This window comes from Cryptomeria japonica, chromosome 8 (assembly GCF_030272615.1).
Source record: "Cryptomeria japonica chromosome 8, Sugi_1.0, whole genome shotgun sequence".
NCBI classification, from domain to species: domain Eukaryota; kingdom Viridiplantae; phylum Streptophyta; class Pinopsida; order Cupressales; family Cupressaceae; genus Cryptomeria; species Cryptomeria japonica.
In genome coordinates, this window is record NC_081412.1 from 163,982,349 (window position 1) to 164,007,258 (window position 24,910).

The window sequence follows — 24,910 nt, forward strand, 5'->3', positions numbered from 1 at the left end:
CATAACATGCATGAATATTCATTTGGACTTGGATATAATCTTTCTAAGCCCACCAAAGCATCTAATAGACCATCTCTCAATGTGAATGCTATATTTAGCAGTGATGATGATCTCACTTCAACTAAATCATCTTCTACTTCTATCAACTCTCATTCCCCTCATAAGGAAATCTTGGCGATGAACAAATCCCTTTATGACTCCCCTCAAATTTCTAAATCCACTTATGAATCTTTATCTCCTATTCATCATAAAGTCCTTTCCTCTAGGGATAAGGCTCTAATAAATTACACTCATCCCTCTTCTAAGATTTCTTGTGACTTTTCTTCTTCAATTTTTATCGTTTTATACATGTTTTTGATCTCACTTATAGTTGAGCATTTAGCATGTCATATTCAAATACCTCATTCAGTCTATCATGTCTTTAAATAACATTAATGGCTATTATGTTGCTCATCATTATGTGACATTGGTAGCTCATTTACTGGGGGCTCATTGTCATTCATGATGGTACAATTTCAAGTGCAATCATATTTTTGAAGCAACAAAATAGCCTAATTTTCTATGTTATCTCTTGTTCCTATAGGGACAAGAGTGATTTCATACGTCTCTTCTTTTTATGGTTAAAATTTCCCTTTGGGGTAATAGTGTGAAAATATTGATCATCTTTTCTTTAGCATCCTCTTTTCCTAGATATGGGAGAAGATGTGTATTCTCTTTCTTATCCTACCCACTTCTTGTGAGGAGAATTTTACATACACTAATGTCTTGCTTGCATAAACTCATGTGAGTATGTAGTACATTTTTCTTATGTCTAAATCTCTCCCTAGAAGATTGTGTAAGTCCTTCTCATTGTCCTTATCCTTGGGAGGCATTGATCTTTCCTTATTTTTATCTAAGGATCCACTTTTTCCTATTTCGTGGATGGTGTGAACTTTATTACTTGATGTTATTCCTTGTATGCATTTGTTGTTGTTTGTTCAAGGATTCTCTCTTACAAGAGGTGTAAGTCCTTGACTACAACCTCTTTTGCACTTGGTAAAATACATCCATAATGAATTCACTCTCCCAATGGGGTTAAAAAGAGCGTCATCCTTCATTAAGAATCACTTTCACCTCGCAAAAGAAGGAAGTATTGCATTCTTATTCTCTTCTTTGTCTTATTCTAGAAGATGTTATATTTGTCTAAGACAATTCCTCTAGGGGATAGGTGTCTTTTGTACAAAGATCTCTTCTTCTCTAAGGATCTCCTTTACACATACTACAAGATATCCCTTTTCAACTATCTTATCCTTGCTTAAAGAGTGCAAAACTCTCTTGCTTGGATCTATGACATTGTTGCATTTTTGGGGTATCTTCTTCTGTGATGAAGGTAGGTATCCTTGTTCTACTTTGCTTATGACATAAACATTACACTTTTTGAGCAATGGGTCATTCTCAGAACCAGAGCACAGACTCTTAGAGTGAGATGTCTCCATTTTTCTTTTATGCAAGGTGATTATTCTCAGAACCAGAGCATAGACTCTTAGAGCGAGATGTCACGCTTCTATACTATACATATACAGGTTGTAGCATACTCAGGCATAGACTCCTATGAGGTTCTTTTAACCTCCCTTACACACACATGCACGAGGTTGAGTGGAACTAGCGGCATAAGGCTAGACTTTCTCACTCTCCTCCCTTACATGGATCACCTAGACAGACTCTAGGGGCTAGTTTTCCATGTCCTCTTTCCCATGGATCACCTAGACAAGATCTAGGGGCAAGAAGTCCATGTTTTCTCTCTCACTATTCTTCTCATGGATCACCAACGTGTGTATTCATGCTTTTTTTCCTTTCTTTTCTTCTCTTTGCATTTTGTTTCCATTTACATCCTTCATCTTGTGTTAGAGAACTCTCGAATCCTCACACTCTTTGTTGTGTTGGAATTGAGATTTAGTCCTCTTTCTTACCAAATGATTCTCCATTAGTTTTTGATCTCATATCAAATCTTCTTGTGAGCATTTGTCATCAATATTCTTTAACAATTCGAAGTGGTAAACATGATACCCTGTTTCAACTCACTAAAATTAGCAAGCCGAAACAGGGGGGGCATATATCTACCCTCGAATTTTCATCACCTTCCTTAGTAAGCATTAGGTGATTTTGTGATCTAATGTGTGTTTTGTAGGGTGCGGTTCCTAATTGTGTACTGTAGATACCGCTGGTTGCTTCGTTCGACAGACTTATGGATATATCCTTTTTCAAATAATGTTTACTTTTTTGTACTTTAGCTTGCTTATGCACATAGTGTTCATATGACCGCTAAAGTGGGGGCTAAATGTAGCGTCATAAATTGTATGCACTTGCTAGTGTGGTACAATTTCACACCTAGTTTAGCACCCGCCTTGGCGCATTTTGCATTTTGCATTTCATTTCCCCTTTAGCACTTAATTAATCAAATTAATTAGGTCTAAGGTTCTATTTCATCATCTTCCACATCATAAAGTTGAGCTCTTTCGTTGAAGTGTGCCCCTTTCCATTTTATTCCTCCAATACATCATTTAATCTAAAACCCTAATTAGGTCCTATTTTGAACTTTAAGGCCTGATTTTGGGGGTCAAAACATCTCGAAATCACTTGTAACTTTGGGATTCTCTCTAAAATCATCATATCCAACAGCCCTGAAAATTTGGTGAAAAGTTCTCGGGACCATGGCGCCCGGAGTGCACATGGTCTCGGACATTTTTCCTGAAATTTTAGGAGCGCGATACAATCATAAAATAAATCTTAACCCCAAGAAATTGGCGGGAGATTCAATCTCTAGGTCGGCTAAAAGTTGAAATTAAGACCTAGGGTTTCATATATAAGAGCTCTCTTTCTTCATTTGAAAGGACCAGGATTTTTGGTTTCAAGGACCTTCTATGCAGCGAAAGAGTAGATCTTTGAAGACTTCAACAACATTCAACATCCATCCATCAAGCATTCATCCATTTAGGGCTTTGAAGGCATTGAAGAGCAATAAGGGATCACCGACTGAAGATTGGCTTGTACCCCTCCCTTGGGGTTGGGTATGATTTCATGTTGTTTTCATGTCTTTGCATAAGCCTCATTATATCATTCGTATTCATGCTTTAGATCACTTTGCATCTTGATTTGGAGCATTTACATTATCATTTACAAGCAATTAGGGTTTACTTTCTAGGTTGCTCTAGTTTGCTTACTTGCATTTTAGGATCTTGCACACACACAAGGTCTGCACACACATTACTTTTACAATACAACTTGGCTATTCGTGGAGGTGGAAATCACCAAAGCGGGGGTTTGACTAAGGCAAAACCCTATATAGCCGCCCACCATACCTTTTCAGATATAAGTGCAGATTTCAGGATTCGGATGACACCGCAAGTTATAGATCCGATGGAAGTAGACCGAGACAGAATTTCACACCAAGTTGCAGAGCAAAAGACTAGGACAGGGGCACTGGGTGCCCTGGTCCCTCTGTCAGACAGCAGTTTCAGCATTTCCGACAGCTTTTTAGGTTGCAAAACAGCAGTTTCCGTAGCAGTTTCAGGGGCAGAATCAGGACAGTGGTGCCCGAGCCCCCATCTCGAACATTTTCACTCAGATTTTAACATCGGGTATGCATTTACATTCTTGTCTTGTCCTTGTGTTTACAGCTTTCCATTGTTTAAGTTCAATTCTGTAATCTCGTTATTGGTTCATACTTGCACTTTGGGGTTAGGGATTGAACTTGCATCATTTTATCTTTCAATTACAACAAAGAAATCCTAATAGGTAGGCCATGGCTCTCTCTTCCACAAAAAGAAGTAGCCAATTGTGTCATACCTCTAGGCTCTTTCGTATTCCACAAATGTGTGATTGAAAGTGAGATTAGGCCATGTTTGCTTAGTTTCACTTTTTCTCCTACACAGGTAGATTACCTGTTCATGCACTAAGGTGAAATGGAAATGAAGTGTTAGATTGTATGAGAAGATAAGTGTCAACTGGTTTATGCTTGTCTCAATTATCCTGGATTTTTCTGGTTGTACTCTGTTTAAAGACCGGTGCTATTGTTTGTCTATCAATGCACAGTGTCTGCTGACAAACCAATTTAAGATTGTGTTTTTATCTGTATTGATTCACACCCCCCCCCCCCCTCTCAGTACTGGTTGGGTACTATCCGTTCATCATTGTGTTATCAATTGGTATCAAAGCATCCTCCTGGCCCTCTATGTTATAATCTTAACCACTTGAGGTAAAGATCCTAGTCTAATGATGAAGAGGGAAGGTCCAAAGTTTAATAGAGAAAATTTTCAGTATATGGAAAGACATAATGAAGATATACATTAGAAGCATGGATGCTCAACATTGGAGCTATGTTGAGAATGCCTATGTTGCTCCTACTGGTACTCCCACCGATGACCAAAAGAGAGAGATGCAGGAGAATGGGCAAGTCATGGAAGCCCTAATTAGTAGTTTATCTGACATTGAGTTTATTGATGTCCAAGATAATGTAAATCCCAAAGAGGTATGGGATACTCTTGAAAATATCTATGGTGGTGATGAGCATGTAAAACAAGATAAGGAAGAAAGCCTTAGAGGGAAGTTTGAAGACATGTGAATGGTTGAAGGTGAGACCATTCAATAGTATGGAATAAGAATCAAAACCGTTGTTGGAAATATCAAGGGTGCATGTGGTAAAATGGAAGATTCCACTGTGGTAAGCAAAGTCCTGAGATCCTTGTTACTGGTCTATGCAATAAGGGTTGCTACTATTAAGGAGTTGAGATCAATAGACAAGACTAAGGTATCCCTAGACTCCATCATTGCAAAGTTGACAGCCTATGAGCTAAATAGTTTTGATGGCAGTGTTCAAAAGACTAAATCAGCTTTTAAAGCTTCTGTTGTACCATACAGAAAAGGAAAAGAAGCTAGCACTAGTGGTGAACCAAGATAGAGCAGAGAAATGGATGATGAGGAGATTCTGATGGCATTTGAAGCTCTTCTTGCTAGGAAACTTCCTAAGGGAACCGGAAAATATAGAGGTAAGCTCCCTTTGAAATGCTTTTTTTGTAACCGGATAGGACATATTGCTGTAAATTGTCCTAATAGCGACAACAAGGACAAACCGGAAAGGTTCAAGAAATTCAAAGGAGGAAACCGAAGAAATTGTTTTGTGGCAGTTGATGAAGGTGTCATAGATGAAGAATCAAAAGATGAAGAAAATGAAGATATTGTGTTTGTCGCTGTCAAGGAAGATGTGTTAGACAAGAAGGTTCTTGTCTCCTAGTTTGATAATTCCAATGAGTAGATTATTGACATTGGTTGTTCTCACCATATGACTGGTGACTGGAGCAAGTTTCTATCCTTGGAAGAGTATGATGGTGGTGTGGTTCACTTTAGTAATGATGCACCATACATGGTCAAAGGAAGAGGGTCCATGTCTCTAAAAGTGCTGACAATGTGTATTGGGTTGATGGTCTTAGACACAACCTTCTGAGTGTTGCACAGCTGAATGACAGTGGTCTCACTCTAGAATTCAAGAATGGAGTGTGCAGAATCAAAGGAAAGAATGGTGAATTGGTGGCCACCAGCATGTAGACCAAAGGTAACCTATTTTAGTTGAATGCAAATATAAGTACATGTCTTATGGCTAAATTTGATGATAGCTGGATATGGCATAGGAGACTCTATCATGTAAACTTTGATAACATTGTGAAGGCTAGTAAGATCAAGGCAGTTAGAGGGTTGTCAGTGCTAAGCAAATTGGATAATACCTTGTATAGAGAGTGTCAATTGGGGAAAATGTCTTCCTCAACCTTTAAAGGTAAACCTTTCACTGCTGACAATTTGCTTGATCTTGTGCATACTGATTTGTGTGGTCCCATGAAAACTAGGACTATGTAGGGTGATGGGTACTTCATGATTCTCACTGATGACTGGTCAAGAATGATGTGGGTCACATTCTTGAAAGATAAGTCTGAAGCTTTTATAAAGTTCAAAGCTTTCAGAGCATTAGTAGAGAAGGAAAGTGATAAAAGAATCAAGTGCCTGAGAACTGATCAAGGAGGGGAATTCACTTTCGGTGAATTCAACAAGTACTGTGAAGAACATGGCATCAAGAGACAACTGTCTACCCCTTGGACTCCACAGCAGAATGGCCTAGTAGAGAGGAATAACTGGACTATGGTTGAAGCAGCTAGAGATATGTTGATTCAAGGAAAGCTAGCCCACACCTTTTGGAGAGAAGTAGTGAGCACTGCAATCTACACAATGAACCATGTACTCATCAAGAAAGGTAAGGATAAAACTCCTTATGAGTATTGGACCGGTAAGACACCTCTGTTTAGCTACTTTAGAGTGATTGGTAACAAATATTACATCAAGAGGAGCAAACACCAGAGCAAATTTGATGCGAAATGTGATGAGGAAATATTCTCAGGATATTCCACCAAGAGCAAAGCTCTCAAGTGTTTCAATAATAGGACTCAAAGAATTATGGAAAGCATCAATGTAAGAGTTGATGAAACCTCTGAGAAAACTGAGGAAACCAGCAATGAGCAAGCGGTAAATGAACTGGTTGTAACCTTCTAGGAACCAGTTGTCAGTCAACCGAGTACCAGTAATAGAGTTCCTACACTGGTAGATGTAGATGCTGATACTGATGGAGATGAGGATGAAGAAGAAAAGCAAGAGGAATCTATCAAGACCATTCCTTGGTATGTCAAGCTGAATCATGATCCTAAGTAGATCATATGAGATAAGGATGCAGGAATCTTTACAAGAAAGGTTAGAGAAAACTCATGTATGATCTCTGAATTTGAGCCTAAATCATTCAAAGAGGCACATAAAGATGAAGACTGGATCAAGGCAATGGAAGAGGAACTTGACCAGATAGAGAAAAATGGTACATGGTCTTTGGTACCCAGACTGGAGCGTAAAAATGTCATTGGTACCAAATGGGTTTTCAGAAATAAGTTGAATGAGGATGGCACAGTGATTAGGAACAAAGCTAGACTGGTGTGCAAAGGATATGCCCAAGAAGAAGGAGAAGACTATGGAGAAACCTTTTCTCCTATAGCCAGATTGGAAGGAGTTTGTATGCTTCTTGCATATGCAGCTTTTAAAGTTTTCAAAGTATATCAAATGATGTAAAATCTACATTCCTAAATGGCGTACTTGAAGAGGAGGTGTACATAGAGCAACCAGATGGGTTTTGCCCTATCTGAAGATAGTGACATGGTGTGTAGGCTACATAAAGCCCTATATGGTCTAAAGAAGACACTTAGAGCATGGTATGAACACCTGCATTCCCGTCTTGTGAAGATTGGATTTGAGAGAACAAGTGAAGATAGCAATATCTACTTGAAGTCTAAAGGAGATCAGATCCTGATCTGTGAGGTATTTATTGATGACATTATCTTTGGTGGAGATGACAAGATGAGTCATGAGTTTGCAGATGAGATGAAGAAAGAGTTTGAGATGTCACTTATAGGGAAGATTAAGTTCTTCATTGGAATGCAGATCCAGTAGATGAAAGATGGAATCTTTATCACTTAGTCCAAGTATGTCAAAGAGGTGTTGAAGACCTTTGGCATGGAAGATAGCAAACTAGTTGGTACACCGATGGTGACTAGTTGCAAACTATCCAAATAGGATGACTCAGCATTGGTTGATGAGAAGGAATATCGATCAATGATTGGTAAGTTGCATTATGTAGTGCATAGCAGGCTAGATATTGCACATGCAGTTGGCATTACTAAAAGGCTCCAGAAAAGCCCAAGAGAATCCCACTTGGTTGCAGTCAAGCGGATTCTTAGGTATCTGAAGGGAACTATTGATTATGGATTGTGGTATCCATATAGCAAGGATTTCAACTTGAAAGTATACACGGATGCTGATTGGGCAGGTAATGTAGATGATCGGAAAAGCACAACCAGTGGTGCACTCTTTCTCGGTGGTAGACTAGTCTCATGGATGAGTAAGAAGCAGAGTTGTATCTCTCAGTCTACAATGGAAGCAGAGTATGTTGCAGCTTTCATGAATTGCACTCAGACAATTTGGATGAAGCATGTATTAAATGGCTTCAAAGTTCTTGTATTTGAACCAATAAGTATATTTTATGACAATACTAGTGCAATTAACATCTCCAAGAATCCGGTTTTACATTCTAGAACCAAGCACTTTGAGCTTAAGTATCATTTCTTGAGGGAAAAGGTTCAGAACAAAGAGATTGCACTGGAACATGTTTCCAGTAAGGAGCAGTTAGCAGACATATTCACCAAACCTCTCCAAAAGGCTACATTTATGTACTTAAGAGGTGAATTAGGGGTGTTGCCCCTTCAGGAGGTAAACTAAAAGCATATGCTCCACATCATTTCGGTATTGCATAGTCAAAATTTGTTTGGATTGATGTGTTGAAGGATGCTAATCCTCAGGGGGAGCAGCATAATGGAACAGGGAAGCTTGTGCCTCTACTTTTGCATTGTTGTCAAAGGGTGAGAAGATGTGAAGCGAAGAAGATATCTGCAGAAATTAGGGGAGAAGATGTGAAGCAGAGAGATATCTTTGTATATTGCCATCAATGCCAAAGGGGGAGATTGTTGGCATTATGTGAACCGGTATGAAGACATAATAACATTGTGTGTTGTCATTTATGTCAACATGATGAAGAGAAGAGAACCGGCATTTGTGCCAAAGTGAAGCGGTGTGTTTGTTCAAGGTGAACTAGCATATGGTTATGTGAACCAGCACATGAAAGCTTTGTATGACTACCGGTTGGTAGTCTCATCTTCAGGGTTTCCAGTTTAAGTGCTTCAAGCCTGTGTGGCTCAACTGGTGACTTTGTGTGATGAATTAGCATTGTAACGAAGAACGGATCATGTTTCCATGTCAGCCTTGTGCACGTGAAGGATCTTGCATGAAGGAGATTGTTCCCATCTACCTCGAGAATGTGCTAAGCCTGTAAATAGTGATAACACGTGATGGGTTAGCTGCCATGAAATCGGTGGAAAATGAATGATGGAGAACATCTTGAGATTGGATCAAGACTATTGCATTTAATGCAATGTGCTCAATGGTCAGGATGGAACCGTTTGAATTCCTTAACCTACCAAGTTTAGGGTTTAGGGTTTACACTACTGACCTATCTATTTTCCTATAAGGTCGATGTTGTGTTTCTTTTTGTGGTTGTTGGCAAAAGTTGTGTGTGTGTATCCAAGAGAAGAGATACATGATTCTTGCCAAAACAGAGGAGAGAAGTGATACCTACAAAGTGTAAGTGCAGAAGGTGAAGAGGAGCTAAAGTGGATCTGCATTGGCATTGAGTGCTATTACCAGATCAATGTAATACCTGTTGATCTCTAACCACCTCAACAATTCAAAAATCCCTTAACAGGGTAGCTTTAACTGGCTTGCTATAAATCCTTTAACAGGGTGACTCAAAGCCATCGAGTTCTTGAAATCCTCTAACAAGGTAACCTTTGTTGGCATTATGTGAACCGACATGAAGATGTAATGACATTGTATGATTGTCATTGATGTCAATATGTGACATAATGTGAATCGGTACATGTGATAGGCGAGTGATAGGTGATAAGAGAGAACCCACATATGTATGAACCGGTTTATATGCCAAACTGAAGTAGCATATTTTGTTCAAGATGAACCCACATGTAGTTATGGGAACCAGCACATGGAAGCATTGTGTGACTACCGGTTGGTAGGTAGTTTCCACTTCAGGATTTTCGGTTGGAGTACCTCAAGCGTGTGTCACTCAATCAGTGTTCTTTGTGTGATGAGTTAGCAGTATAATGGAGAACAGATCATGTTGCCATGTAAGCTCTGTGCGCGTGAAGGATCTTGCATGAGGAAGACTATTCCTATCTACCTCAGGAACGTGCAAAGTTTGTCAAACGGTGATAACATATGATGGGTTATCAGCCACCATGAAATCGGTGGATAATGGATATGGAGAGTGTCTTGAGATCGATTCAAGATTGTTGCATTTAATGCAGTATGATTCAACGGTTAGGATTGAACCACTTGAATTGCTTAACCTAACAGGTTTAGGGTTTAGCTTTTTTTGCTACCGACCTATCTGTTTCCTATAAGGTCGATGTTGTGTTTCCTTCTAAAGTTGTTGGCAAAAGTTGTGAGTGTGTATCCAAGGGAAGTGATACGTGATACTTTCCAGACCAAAGGAGAGAAGAGATACCTGCAAAGTGAATGAGCAGAAGGAGAAGAGGAGCCAAAATGGACCTGCATTAGCATTGAGTGCTGTTACCAAATCATTGTAATTCCTATTGATCTTTAACCACTTCAATAGTTGTGAAATCCCTTAATAGGGTAGCCCTAACTGGGATTGATGCAAAATCCGTTAACAAGGTAGTCTTAACCAGCTTGATTCAAATCCCTTAACAGGGTAACTCGAGGTTAATGAGTTCTGAGAAGCTATAGAGCTCTGGAGATCCTTTAGCTATTGAGTTCTTGAAATCCTCTAACAAGGTAACCCTAACCAAGTTTAACCCTTAACCGGGTATTATAGCCATCCTTTAACTGGGTGATCCCTAACAGGATTGGTTCCTAGCAGAACCTATTGTAATGTCTTTAATCGGACAAGGCTCCTAATAGAGCGGACTTCAAAAGAGTTCAAAAGCAACTTGTGGGTAATCATCCCCACCGTGGCTTTTCCCAGTTGGGTTTCCACATGAAAAATATGTGTGTCATGTGTAATTCTTTTATCTTGTGGTACTTTGTTATTACCTTTTGAGCATATGATGGTTCTATGTTTTATGCCCGTCTATAAAACATATTGAACTTACTATTATGAAGTTCTTATGTTAATTTACCTGTTCATGCATGAGAGTGTAATGGTACTATAGTATTGAGCTAAGAGGAAATCTTAGTGAGTGACCGGTTTATGATTTTTTGAGCTATTCTGGGCGTTACCGGTTGCACTTTGTTTTAACCAGTATCCCTATTTCCCAATCACTTGGAGTATTTGTTGTCAAACCAGTTTTGGACTGTATTTGTGCTTGTACCGATTCACCCCCCCCACTCAGTACCGGTTTGATACTAGTGGTTCATCATTGAGTTATCAATTGGTATCAGAGCACTCCAGGTCCTCTATGGTGTAAGCTTAACCACTTGAGGTAAAGATCCTAGTCAAATGGTGAAGAGGGAAGGTCCAAAGTTTAACAAGGAAAATTTCAGTATATGGAAAGATAGGATGAAGATATTCATCATAAGAATGGGTGTTCAACACTGGAGTTATGTTGAGAATGTATATGTTGTCCCTACTGGTACTCTCACTGATGACCAAAAGAGAGAAATACATGAAAATGGGGAAGTCATGGAAGCCCTCATCAATAGTCTATCTGACATTGAGTTTATTGGTGTTCAGGACAAGGCAAATCCCAAAGAGGTATGGGATGCTCTTGAAAATATCTATGGTGGTGATGAACATGTAAAATAGGCTAAGGAAGAAAGCCTGAGAGGGAAGTTTGAAGATATGCAGATGGTTGAAGGAGAGACCATACAGCAGTATGGAATAAGAATCAAAATGGTTGTTGGAGAAATCAATAGTGCAAGTGGTAAAATAGAAGATTCCACTATGGTAAGAAAAGTCCTGAGATCCCTGTTGCTGGTCTATGCAATAAGGGTTGCTACTATTCAGGAGTTGAGATCAATAGACAAGTCTAAAGTATCCTTGGACTCCATCATAGCCAAGTTAACAGCATATGAGCTAGATAGTTTTGATGGCAGTGTTCAAAAGACTGAATCAGCATTTAAAGCCTCTGCTATACCATCCATAAAAGGAAAAGAGGCTAGCACTAGTGGGGAACCTAGACAGAGTAGAGAAATCAATGATGAGGAGATTCTGATGGCATTTGAAGCTCTCCTTGCTAGGAAGCTTCCTAAAGGAACCGATGAATACAAAGGTAAGCTACCTTTGAAATGTTTTTCTTGTAACTGGATAGGACATATTGCTATAAATTGTCCTAATGGTGATAAAAAGGACAAAATAGAAAGGTTCAGGAAATTCAAAGGAGGAAACCGGAGAAATTATTTTGTGGCAATTGATGAAGGTGTCACAGATGAGGAATCAGAAGATGAAGAGAATGAAGACTTTGTGTTTGTTGTTGTAAAGGAAGATGTGGCAGACAAGAAGGCTCTTATCTCCTGGTTTGATAATTCAAATGAGTGGATCATTGACAGTGGCTATTCTCACCATATGACTGGTGACCGAAGCAAGTTTCTATCCTTGGAGGAGTATGATGGTGGTGTGGTTCGCTTTGGCAATGATGCACCATCCATGGTCAAAGGCAGAGGGTCCATCTCTCTGATTGGAAAGAGCAGTGCTGACAATGTGTATTGGGTTGATGGTCTCAGACACAATCTTCTAAGTGTTGCCCAGCTAAATGATAGTGGCCTCACTCTGGAATTCAAGAATGGAGTTTGCAGAATCAAAGGAAAAGATGGTAAATTGGTGGCCACCGACATGCAGACCAAAGGTAACCTATTTCATCTGAATGCTAATATAAGTACATGTCTTATCGCTAAGCTTGGTGATAGTTGGATATGGCATAGGAGACTCTATCATGTAAACTTTGATAACATTGTGAAGGCTAGTAAGATCAAGGCAGTTAGAGAGTTGTCAGTGCTAAGCAAACCGGATAATACCTTGTGTAGAGAGTGTCAATTGGGGAAAATGTCTTCCTCGACCTTTAAAGGTAAATCTTTCACTACTGACAACTTTCTTGATCTTGTGCATACTGATTTATGTGGTCCTATGAAAACTAGAAGTGTGCAGGCTGATAGGTACTTCATGATTCTCACTAATGACTCCTCAAGAATGATGTGGGTCACATTCTTGAAAGACCAATCTGAAGCTTTTGGTAAATTCAAATCTTTCAGAGCATTAGTGGAAAAGGAAAGCAGTAAAAGGATCAGGTGTCTCAAAATTGATCAAGGAGGGCAATTCACTTCTAGTGAATTCAACAAGTATTGTGAAGAATTTGGCATCAAGAGACAGTTGTTTGCCCCCCGAAATCCATAGCAGAATGGCCTAGCAAAAAGGAGAACCGAACTATGGTTGAAGCAGCTAGAACCATGTTGATTTAGGGAAAGGTAGCTCACACCTTTTGGAGAGAAGCAGTGAGCACTGCAGTCTACACAATGAACTGGGTACTCATCAAGAAAGGTAAGGATAAAACTCCTTATGAGTACTAGACTGGTAAGACACCTATGGTTAGCTACTTTAGAGTGTTTGGTAGCAAATGCTACATCAAGATGTGAACACCAGAGAAAATTTGATGCAAAAGGTGATGAGGAAATATTTCTAGGATATTCCACCAAGAGTAAAGCTTTCAAGTGTTACAACAATAGGACTCAGAGAATTATGGAAAGTATCAATTTAAGAGTTGATGAATCCTCTGAGAAAACTGAGGAAACCGATAGTGAGCAAGCTGTAAATGAATTGGTTGCAACCTTCTGGGAATCGGTTGTTAGTCAACCAAGTACCAGTAATAGTGTTCCTAAACCGGTGAATGCTGATATTGATGAAGATGAGGATGAAGAGGAAAAGCAAGAAGAACCTGTTAAGACCATTCCTCGGTATGTCAAGCTGAATCATGATCCCAAGAAAATCATAGGAGATAAGGATGTAGGAATCCTTGCAAGAAGAAAGATTAGAAAAAACTCATGTATGATCTCTGAATTTGAGCCTAAATCATTCAAAGAGGCTCATAAAGATGAAGACTGGATCAAGGCAATGGAATAGGAACTTGATCAGATAGAGAAAAATGGTACATGGTCCTTGGTACCCAGACCAGAGCATAAAAATGTCATTGGCACCAAATGGGTGTTCAGAAACAAGTTGAATGAGGATGGCACAATGATTTGGAATAAAACTAGATTGGTGTGCAAAAGATATGCTCAAGAAGAAGGAGAAGACTATGGAGAAACCTTTGCTCCTATAGCTAGATTGGAAGGAGTTTGTATGCTTCTTGCATATGCACATTTTAAAAGTTCAAAGTATATCAAATGGATGTAAAATCTGCATTCATAAATGGTGTACTTGATGAGGAGGTATATATAGAGCAACTAGATGGGTTTTCCCTATCTGAAGACAGTGATATGGTGTGCAGGCTATGTAAAGCCTTATATGGTTTAAAGCAAACACCTAGGGCATGGTATGATTGCTTACATTCCCATCTTGTGAAGATTGGATTTGAGAGAACAAGTGAAGATAGCAATATCTACTTGAAGTCTGAAGGAGATCAGATCCTGATCTGTGAGGTTTTTGTTGATGACATTATCTTTGAAGGAGATGACAAGATGAGTCATGAGTTTGCTGACGAGATGAAGAAAGAGTTTGAGATGTCACTCATAAGGGAGATTAAGTTCTTCATTGGACTGCAGATCCAGCAGATGAAAGATGGAATCTTTATCACGCAGTCCAAATATGTCAAAGAGGTGTTGAAGACTTTTGGCATGGAAGATAGCAAACCGGTTGGTACACCGATGGTGACCGGTTGCAAATTAATAAAAGAGGATGATTCCACACTGGTTGATGAGAAGGAATACCGATCAATGATTGGTAAGTTGCATTATGTAGTGCATAGTAGATTAGATATTGCACATGCAGTCTGCATTATTGAAAGGTTCCAGAAAAGTCCCAGAGAATCCCACTTGAATGCAGTCAAGCGGATTCTTAGGTATCTGAAGGGAATAGTTGATTATGCATTGTGGTACCCATACAATAATGATTTCAATCTGAAAGAGTTTACAAATGCTGATTGGGCAGGTAATGTGGATGACCAGAAAAGCAAAACTACAGGTGCATTCTTTCTCGGTGGTAGACTGGTCTTATGGATGAGTAAAAAGCAAAGTTGTATCTCTCATTCTACAGTGGAAGTGGAGTATGTTGCAGCTTTCATGAACTGCACTTAGACAATTTGGATGAAGCATGTACTAAAAGGCTTCAAGATCCTTGTATCTAAATCGGTAAGCATATTGTGTGATAATGCAAGTGCTATCAATATTTCAAAGAATCTGGTTTTACATTCTAGAACCAAGCATTTTGAGCTTGCGTATCATTTCTTGAGGGAAAAGGTTCAGAATAAAGAGATTGCACTGGAACATGTTTCCAGTAAGGAGCAGTTTAGTAGACATATTCACCAAGCCTCTCCCAAAGACTACATTAGTGAACTTAAGAGGTGAATTAGGGGTATTGCCCCTTCAGGAGGTGAACTAAAAGTAATTGTTCCACATCAATCAGGTATTGCAAAGTCAATTTTTTGTTGATTGATGTGTTGAAGGATGCTACTCCTCAGGGGGAGCAGCATAATGGAACAAAGATACTTGTGCCTCCACTTTGGCATTGTTGTCAAAGGGGGAGAAGATGTGAAGCGGAAAAGATAATTGCAACAAATGGGGGAGAAGATGTGAAGCGGAGAAGATATCTTCGTAGATTGCCATCAATGCTAAAGGGGGAGATTGATGGCATTATGTAAACCGGCATGAAGACATAATGACATTGTATGATTGTCATTCATGTCAATATGTGACATAATGTGAACCGACACATGTGATAGGCAAGTGATAGGTGAGAAGAGAGAACCAACATATGTATGAACCGGTTTATATTCCAAAGTGAAGTGACATATTTTGTTCAAGATGAACTGGCATGTAGTTATAGGAACCGACACATGGAAGCATTGTGTGACTACCGATTGGTAGGTAGTTTCCATTTTAGGATTTCTGGTTGGAGTACCTCAAGCCTGTGTGACTCAATCGATGATCTTTGTGTGATGAGTTAGCAGTATAATGGAGAACAGATCATGTTGCCACATAAGCTCTGTGCGTGTGAAGGATCTTGCATGAGGAAGACTATTCCTATCTACCTCAGGAATGTGCAAAGTTTGTCAAACGGTGATAATGCATGATGGGTTATCAGCCACCATGAAATCGGTGGATAATGGATGATGGAGAATGTCTTGAGATTGATTCAAGATTGTTGCATTTAATGCAGTATGATTCAACGGTCAAGATTGAACCACTTGAATTGCTTAACCTAACAGGTTTAGGGTTTAGTTTTTTTTGCTACCGACCTGTTTCTTTCCTATATGGTCGATGTTCTATTTCTTTCTAAAGTTGTGAGTGTGTATCCAAGGGAAGTGATACGCGATACTTGCCAAACCAAAGGAGAGAAGAGATACCTGCAAAGTGAATGAGCAGAAGGAGAAGAGGAGCCAAAATGGAATTGCATTAGCATTGAGTGTTGTTACCAGATCATTGTAATTACTGTTGATCTTTACCCACTTCAACAGTTGTGAAATCCCTTAATAGGGTAGCCTTAACTAGGCTTGATGCAAAATCCCTTAACAGGGTAGTCTTAACCAGCTTGATTCAAATCCCTTAATAGGGTAACTCGAGGTTAATGAGTTCTGAGAAGCTATAGAGCTCTGGAGATCCTTTAGCTATTGAGTTCATGAAATCCTCTAACAAGGTAACCCTAACTGGGTTTAACCCTTAACCAGGTATTATAGCCATCCCTTAACCGCATGATCCCTAATAGGATCAGTTCCTAGTAGAACCTATTGTAATGTCTTTAACCGAACAAGGCTCCTAACAAAGCGGACTTCAAAAGAGTTCAAAAGCAACTTGTGGGTAATCATCCCCACCATGGCTTTTCCCAGTTGGGTTTCCACGTGAAAAATATGTGTGTCATGTGTAATGCTTTTATCTTGTGGTGCTTTGTTATTACCTGTTGAGCATATGATGGTTCTATGTTTTATGCCTATCTATAAAACATATTGAACTTACTGTTATGAAGTTCTGATGTTAGTTTACCTATTCATGCATGACAGTGTAATGGTACTATAGTAGTGAGCTAAGAGGAAAGCTTAGTGAGTGACCGGTTTATGATTGTTTGAGCTGTTCTGGGCGTTACCGGTTGCACTTTGTTTTAACTGGTATCCATGTTTGCCAGTCATTTGGATTATTTGTTGCCAAACCAGTTTTGGACTGTATTTGTGCTTGTACTGATTCACCGCCCCCTCTCAGTATCGGTTTGGTACTAGTGGTTCATCATTGAGTTATCAATTGGTATCAAATCACTCCAGGTCCTCTATGGTGTAAGCTTAACTGCTTGAGGTAAAGATCCTAGTCAAATGATGAAGAGGGAAGGTCCAAAGTTTAATAGGGAAAATTTTGGTATATGGAAAGATAGGATGAAGATATTCATCAGAAGCATAGGTGTTCAACACTGGAGTTATGTTGAGAATGTATATGTTCTCCCTACCGGTACTCTCACCGATGACCAAAAGAGAGAAATACAAGAAAATGGGGAAGTCATGGAAGCCCTCATCAGTAGTCTATCTGACATTGAGTTTATTGATGTTCAGGACAAGGCAAATCCCAAAGAGGTATGGGATGCTCTTGAAAATATCTATGGTGGTATGAACATGTAAAACAGGCTAAGGAAGAAAGCGTGAGAGGGAAGTTTGAAGATATGTGCATGGTTGAAGGAGAGACCATACAGCAGTATGGAATAAGAATCAAAATAGTTTTTGGACAAATCAAGAGTGCAGGTGGTAAAATAGAAGATTCCACTGTGGTAAGTAAAGTCCTGAGATCCCTATTGCTGGTCTATGCAATAAGGGTTGTTGCTATTCAAAAGCTGAGATCAATAGACAAGTCTAAAGTATCCTTGGACTCCATCATAGCCAAGTTAACAGCCTATGAGCTAAATAGTTTTGATGGCAATGTTCAAAAGACTGAATCAGCATTTAAAGCCTCTGCTATACCATCCAGAAAAGGAAAGGAGGCTAGCACTAGTGGGGAACATAGTCATAGCAGAGAAATGAATGATGAGGAGATTTTGATGGCATTTGAAGCTCTCCTTGCCAAGAAGCTTCCTAAAGGAACCAGTAAATACAAAGGTAAGCTACCTTTGAAATGTTTTTCTTGTAACCGGATAGGACATATTGCTATAAACTATCCTAATGGTGATAACAAGGACAAACCAAAAAGGTTCAGGGAATTCAAAGGAGGAAATCGGAGAAACTATTTTGTGGTAGTTGATGAAGGTGTCACAGATGAGGAATCAGAAGATGAAGAGAATGAAGATATTGTGTTTGTTGCTATAAAGGAAGATGTGGTAGACAAGAAGCCTCTTGTCTCCCGGTTTGATAATTCAAATGAGTGGATCATTGACAGTGGTTGTTCTCACCATATGACTGGTGAGCGAAGCAAGTTTCTATCCTTGGAGGAGTATGATGGTGGTGTGGTTCGCTTTGGCAATGATGCACCATGCATGGTCAAAGGTAGAGGGTCCATCTCTTTGAATGGAAAGAGCAATGCTAACAATGTGTACTGGGTTGATGGTCTTAGACACAATCTTCTAAGTGTTGCCCAGCTAAATGACTATGGCCTCACTCTGGAATTCAAGAATGGAGTTTGCAGAATCAAAGGAAAAGATGGTAAATTGGTGGCCACTAACATGCAGACCAAAGGTAACCTATTTCATCTGAATGATAATATAAGTACATGTCTTATGGCTAAGCTTGATGATAGTTGGATATGGCATAGGAGACTCTATCATGTAAACTTTGATAACATTGTGAAGGCTAGTAAGATCAAGGCAATTAGAGGGTTGTCAGTGCTAAGAAAACTGGATAATACCTTGTGTAGAGAGTGTCAATTGGGGAAAATGTCTTCCTCAACCTTTAAAGGTAAATCTTTCACTACTAACAACTTGCTTGATCTTGTGCATACTAATTTATGTGGTCCTATGAAAACTAGAAGTGTGCAGGGTGATAGGTACTTCATGATTCTCACTGATGACTGCTCAAGAATGATTTGGGTCACATTCTTGAAAGACAAATCAGAAGCTTTCAGGAAATTCAAAGCTTTCAGAGCATTAGTGGAGAAGGAAAGTAGTAAAAGGATCAAGTGTCTCAGAACTGATCAAGGAGGGGAATTCACTTTCGGTGAATTCAACAAGTATTGTGAAAAATTTGGCATCAAGAGACAGTTGTCTGCCCCCCAGACTCCAAAGCAGAATGGCCTAGCAGAAAAGAATAACCAAACTGTGGTTCAAGCAGCTAGAACCATGTTGATTCAGGGAAAGGTAGCTCACACCTTTTGGAGAGAAGCAGTGAGCACTGCAGTCTACAAAATGAACCGGGTACTTATCAAGAAAGGTAAGGATAAAACTCCTTATGAGTACTGGATCGGTAAGACACCTGTGGTTAGCTACTTTAGAGCGTTTGGTAGCAAATTCTACATCAAGAGGTGTGAACACCAGAGCAAATTTGATGCAAAATGTGATGAGGGAATATTCCTAGGATATTCTACCAAGAGTAAAGCTTTCAAGTGTTACAACAATAGGACTCAGAGAATTATGGAAAGTATCAATTTAAGAATTGATGAATCCTCTGAGAAAAATGAGGAAACTGGTAGTGAGAAAGCTATAAATGAACCGGTTGCAACCTTCTGGGAACTAGTTGTTAGTCAACCAAGTACCAATAATAGTGTTCCTGAACCGGTGAATGTTGATACTGATGAAGATGAGAATGAAGAGGAAAAGTAAGAAGAACCAGTTAATACCTTTCCTCGGTATGTCAAGCTAAATCATGATCCCAAGCAGATCATAGGAGATAAGGATGCATGAATCCTTACAAGAAGAAAGATTAGAGAAAACTCATCTATGATCTCTGAATTTGAGCCTAAATCATTCAAAGAGGCTCATAAAGATGAAGACTAGATCAAGGCAATGGAAGAGGAACTTGACGAGATAGAGAAAAATGGTACATGGTCCTTGGTACCCAAACTAGAGCAAAAAAATGTCATTGGCACCGAATGGGTGTTCAGAAACAAGTTGAATGAGGATGGCACAGTGATTAGGAATATAGCCAGATTGGTGTGCAAAGGATATGCTCAAGAAGAAGGAGAAGACTATGGTGAAACCTTTGCTCCTGTAGCCAGATTGGAAGAAGTTTGTATGCTTCTTGCATATGTAGCTTTTAAAAGGTTCAAAGTATATCAAACGGATGTAAAATCTGCATTCTTAAATGATGTACTTGATGAGGAGGTATATATAGAGCAACCAGATGGGTTTTCCCTATCTGAAGACAATGATATGGTGTGCAGGCTACATAAAGCCTTATATGGTCTAAAGAAAACACCTAGGGCATGGTATGAGCGCCTACATTCCCATCTTGTGAAGATTGGATTTGAGAGAACAAGTGAAGATAGCAATATCTACTTGAAGTCTGAAGGAGATCAGATCCTGATCTGTGAGGTTTTTGTTGATGACATTATCTTTGGAGGAGATGACAAGATGAGTCATGAGTTTGCTGATGAGATGATGAAAGAGTTTGAGATGTCACTCATAGGGGAGATTAAGTTCTTCATTGGACTGTAGATCTAGCAGATGAAAGATGGAATCTTTATCACTCAGTCCAAATATGTGAAAGAGGTGTTGAAGACTTTTGGCATGGAAGATAGCAAACTGGTTGGTACACTGATGGTGACCAGTTGCAAATTGACAAAAGAGGATTATTCCGCACTGGTTGATGAGAAGGAATACCAATCAATGAATGGTAAGTTGCGTAATGTAGTGCATAGCAGACCGGATATTGCACATGCAGTTGGCATTACTGCAAGGTTCCAGAAAAGTCCTAGAGAATCCCACTTGATTGCAGTCAAGCGGATTCTTAGGTATTTGAAGGGAATAGTTGACTATGCATTATGGTACCCATACAGCAATGATTTCAATCTGAAAGTGTTTACAGATGCTGATTGGGCAGGTAATGTGGATGACTGGAAAAGCACAACCGGAGGTGCATTCTTTCTCGGTGGTAGACTAGTCTCATGGATGAGTAAAAAGCAGATTTGTATCTCTCAGTCTATAGCGGAAGCAGAGTATGTTGTAGCTTTCATGAACTGCACTCAGACAATTTGGATGAAGCATGTACTGTAAGGCTTCAAGATCCCTGTATCTAAAATGGTAAGCATATTGTGTGATAATACAAGTGCTATCAATATTTCAAAGAATCTCGTTTTACATTCTAGAACCAAGCATTTTGAGCTTAAGTATCATTTCTTGATGGAAAAGGTTTAGAATAAAGAGATTGCACTAGAACATGTTTCTAGTAAGGAGCAGTTAGCAAACATATTCACCAAGCCTCTCCCAAAGACTACATTTGTGCACTTAAGAGGTAAATTAGGGGTATTGCCCCTTTAGGAGGTGAATTAAAAGTAATTGTTCCACATTAGTCAGGTATTGCAAAGTCAAATTTTTGTTGATTGATGTGTTGAAGGATTCTACTCCTTAGGGGGAGCAGCATAATGGAATAGAGATTCTTGTGCCTCCACTTTGGCATTGTTGTCAAAGGGGGAGAAGATGTGAAGTAGAAAAGATATCTGCAGCAAATGGGGGAGAAGATGTGAAGTGGAGAAGATATCTTTGTATATTGCCATCAATACCAAAGGGGGAGATTGTTGGCATTATGTGAACCGACATGAAGACATAATGACATTATATGATTGTTATTGATATCAATATGTGACATAATGTGAATGGCACATGTGATAGGCGAGTGATAGGTGAGAAGAGAGGATCGGCATATGTATGAACCAGTTTATATGCCAAAGTGAAGCAGCATATTTTGTTCAAGATGAAGCGGCATGTAGTTATGGGAACCGACACATGGAAGCATTGTGTGACTACCGATTGGTAGGTAGTTTCCACTTCAGGATTTCCAATTGGACTACCTGAAGCTTGTGTGACTCAATCGGTGATCTTTGTGTAATGAGTTAGTAGTATAATGGAGAATAGATCATGTTGCCACGTAAGCTCTGTGCGTGTGAAGGATCTTGCATGAGGAAGACTATTTCTATCTACCTTAGGAATGTGCGAAGTTTGTCAAACAGTGATAATGCGTGATGGGTTATCAGCCACCGTGAAATCAATGGATAATGGATGATGGAGAATGTCTTGAGATCGATTCAAGATTGTTGCATTTAATGCAGTATGATTCAACAGTCAAGATTGAACCGCTTGAATTGCTTAACCTAACAGGTTTAGGGTTTAGTTTTTTTTGCTACTGACCTATTTGTTTCCTATAAGGTCGATGTTGTGTTTCTTTCTAAAGTTGTTGGTAAAAGTTGTGAGTGTGTATCCAAGGGAAGTGATATGTGATACTTGCAAGACCAAAGGAGAGAAGAGATACCTGCAAAGTGAATGAGCAGAAGGAGAAGAGGAGCCAAAATGGATCTGTATTAGCATTGAGTGTTGTTACCAGATCATTGTAATTCTTGTTGATCTTTAACCACTTCAACAGTTGTGAAATCCCTTAACAGGGTAGCCTTAACTAGGATTGATGCAAAATCCCTTAACAGGGTAGTCTTAACCGGCTTGATTCAAATCCCTTAATAGGGTAACTCGAGATTAATGAGTTCTAAGAAGCTATAGAGCTTTGGAGATCCTTTAGCTATTTAGTTCTTGAAATCCTCTAACAAGGTAACCCTAACTGGGTTTAACCCTTAACCGGGTATTATAGCCATCCCTTAACTAGGTGATCCCTAACAAGATCGGTTCCTAGCATAACCTATTGTAATGTCTTTAATCGGACAAGGCTCCTAACAGAGTGGACTTCAAAAGAGTTCAAAAGCAACTTGTGGGTAATCATCCCCACCGTGGTTTTTCCCAGTTGGGTTTCCACATGAAAAATATGTGTGTCATGTGTAATGCTTTTATCTTGTGGTGCTTTGTTATTACTGTTGAGCATATGATGGTTCTATTGTTTTATGCCTATCTATAAAACATATTGAACTTACTGTTATGAAGTTCTGATGTTATTTTACCTGTTCATGCATGAGAGTGTAATGGTACTATAGTATTGAGCTAAGAGGAAAGCATAGTGAGTGATTGGTTTATGATTGTTTGAGCTATTTTGGGCGTTACCGGTTGCACTCTGTTTTAACCGGTATGCTTGTTTGCCAGTCATTTGGAGTATTTGCTGTCAAATCAATTTTGGACTATATTTGTGCTTGGACTAATTCACCCCCCCTCTCAGTACTGGTTTGGTACTAGTGGTTCATCATTGAGTTATCAACCTTTAACAGGGTTTAACCCTTAACCGGGTATTCTAGCCATCCCTTAACCGGGTGATCCCTAACAAAATCAGTTCCTAACAGAACCTATTGTATCAGTCTTTAACCGGACAAGGCTCCTAACAGAGCAGACTTCTAAAGAGTTCAATAATAAGCTTGTGGGTATTCATCCCCACCGTGGGTTTTCCTAGTTGGTTTCCACGTGATAAATATTTGTGTCATATGTGATGTCTTCTTCATGTGATGCTATGTTGTTTTCTGTTAAGCGGTGAATCATGTTGATCTAGTTGTTATATGTATATCTTTGATGGTAGATTACCTGTTCATGCACTAGGGTGAAATGGAAATGAAGTGTTAGATTGTATGAGAAGATAAGTGTCAACCGGTTTATGCTTGTCTCAGTTATCCTGGGTTTTGCCGGTTGTACTCTGTTTAAAGACCAGTGTTACTATTTGTCTGTCAATGCACAGTGTTTGTTGACAAACCGGTTTAAGATTGTGTTTTTGTCTGTACTGATTCACCCCCCTCTCAGTACTGGTTTGGTACTATCCGTTCATCATTGTGTTATTAGCTTTATCATCCCATTTTTCATTTTTCATACCGGCAGCACCTTGTTCTTCCAAGTGTCCTTCTTCACTAAGGGGGTGAATGAAATAGTTCAATATACTACTCCCCCTTAGGTCTTGCATATCCTTTAGGCCTTAGGAGATATCACATGTGCATTGAATGCACAATGCCGGTCCAAGGTCTTCTTCCTTCATACCTTCTTGGTCTCAATCTTCTTCCCATTTTTCAGGCTTGGGAGCAGGTATTTTCTTATTTTGCTAATGGGTCCTTCCATTTCCTGATTCTACTTCATAGCCAGAAGTAGTGCTATAGTAGCACACAACATCCATCCGAACTTCATGATTGGGGAATCTCTCGACACACTAGTTTGACCATCTTCTCCTGGTCATGTTGCTATGTCTAGCAACTGAAACCAATGGACCTCTTGCTCTTGTAGGGAAATTTCTCCTTTGGTTCCATGCAGGTCTCTGACTTCCATATGTTCTGTATCCACTTTTTTACAGAGAAAAGTTTCTATACTGACCTCCATGTGACTGCAGGTTCCTCTTCCTGCATTCAAACTTTTTATGGCAAAATCCATTTTAGTAATAACATACGACATTTGCATTATTAGGGACAACAAAAGGATTCATTCTAGCATAACTGGGAGAGGGGAAATGCATGTATCTACTCCTAGATACATGTTTCTCATATGCATGATGTCTATGAGATCCTATATTATTCTTTCTAGGTCTCTTTCTATATTCCTCTGCCCTATGGCCATAAGCATTACATGTAAAGCAATAATCAGTAAAGGATGGCATATGACTTACAAATTTATTCTGCCATGCATGGGGAGATTTTTTCGGTCTAGCATCTCCATTTCTCCTTCTCTAAGGATGGATCTTGGGTTGTCCATTCTTTGCATTTCCTCCATCTGATCTCTTCTTCTCCCACACCTATCTTGTCCTATGGGAGGCAACATTCCTTTGACCTCTGCCAGTAGGAGGTCCTCTTTGTTGTCTTCTCATGTTCCTACTTCTAGGGAAGTTGTCTTCTCCCACCTTCCTTATACCTTTGGGATCTACATTGTTCCTCCTTCTTGCAGCACTGGTCTCTATTCTTATCTGCAAGTCTTCACCGGTTGTAGTTAGGTCAACGTTCTTTCAAGGGGCATTTTTAACTGTGAAGGTTTGTCCCTCATTCTCTCCATTTGAGGAGACAAACAAAATGTCATTGTTGGAGACATTCTTGCTGG

The 24,910-nt window shown here is 39.4% G+C and overlaps 1 protein-coding gene across 1 annotated transcript in view; it reads right to left on the reverse strand.

Moving 5' to 3' along the window:
• The window catches only part of LOC131056584 (LRR receptor-like serine/threonine-protein kinase EFR), an 89,561-nt gene that overhangs the window by 39,907 nt on the left and 24,744 nt on the right, over window positions 1-24,910 (reverse strand). The window lies entirely within an intron of this gene.